This window comes from Geospiza fortis, unplaced genomic scaffold (genome assembly GCF_000277835.1).
Source record: "Geospiza fortis unplaced genomic scaffold, GeoFor_1.0 scaffold117, whole genome shotgun sequence".
Lineage (NCBI taxonomy): Eukaryota > Metazoa > Chordata > Aves > Passeriformes > Thraupidae > Geospiza > Geospiza fortis.
The window spans coordinates 2,993-4,314 of NW_005054500.1; positions in this window are offsets into that span (position 1 = coordinate 2,993).

Consider the following 1,322-nt stretch of genomic DNA (forward strand, 5'->3'; position numbering starts at 1 on the left):
GGGAGGTTCCCAGCCATCAAATGCTTCCCGGGAGCCCTTCAAAGGAAAAGCGGCCGCCCCGTCCCATCCACTTGCTAAACCAGTCTGAGCAGTGCCGGGCGGGCGGGCGGAGAGGCCCCGGCACCCCCGACAGGGACAGGGACAGGGACAGGGACAAGGAGCCGTCCGCAGGGACCGCGGGGATCCCAGAGCCAGGGCACCACCACCCCACTGTCCCCAAGGGACACGGGGGGGCCACCAGCCGGCAGGAACCCCCCAGCAGGCTGCAGAACCCCTCCCAGTCACTGCTCCTTCGGCAGGGAAGCAGTTCGGGGATTGCTAAATTCTACTGCCAGCCATGGAAAAGTGCAGGCAGGGCGTGGGGAAAGAGCCCAGAGGAGATGGGAAAGCCCCCAGTAGCCGCAGTCAGGCAGTGGGGGAGCACTGGGAGGCAGGGAGATGGAGCAGCTGCTCCAGGAGTTCCTGGGAGAGGAGGAGGGAGGTGAGGAAATGGAAAGGCCTGAGGCTGAGCTGAGTCTCCAGGACAAAAATTCAGGGCGCCAAGGAGGGAGATGAAATCGGCCTTTTTTCCCCCCAAACCCCAGCCTTGGACCTTTGCCAAGCCTGGAAAACAACCAGAAGGGTTTTCTGGGCTCCACCAATTCCCAGGGGATGTGGAGCTGGATGTGCCACTCACGCCACAGGGTCTGGCAGCCACTGCCAGAGGGGCTTTGCTGAGGCTCAGGGACCACCTGTGCCCAGACAGGGGTGGCACAGCCCTCCCTGGGGGTCACCCTGCCCTGGGCACGTGCTGCAGGACAGGCCCAGGTGACAGGGATGGGGCAGGTCACGGTGAGAGCCAGCGGGGAAAGTGCCTCAGAGAGCTCCAGGACAGCACAGAGAGCAGCGGGAGGCCCCAGGCTGAGCTTAAATGGGCCCAGGGGTGTGGGTGGGGATCTCAAGTGGGGCTGCTCAGAGCAATTGAAAGCCCTCAGGGCCTCACCCAGGAGGAGGCCGGGAAGAAGCACAGCCTGGATCCCCGGGATGGCAGGGCCAGCCCTTGGGGAGGGGTGGGCACCTGCTCCTGTGTGGCAGGACCCACACACGCTGTCCCTTTGTCACGGGTGTTTGGCACAGGACCCTGTGTGACCCCCAGACCTCTGCAGCTCCTCCCGAGATCTGGGGGCTGTCCCCCCATTCCCCCTGTGCCAGCAATCCCTGCCATGGCACTCGGAGCGGAGGAGCTGCAGCCCGAGCACCGGAAGGGTTTGACGTCCCCGTGCCTGCAGAACTCCGAGGTGCAGCCTTCCCACGGGCATTTTTGGGGCTCCTCACCCGTGTGA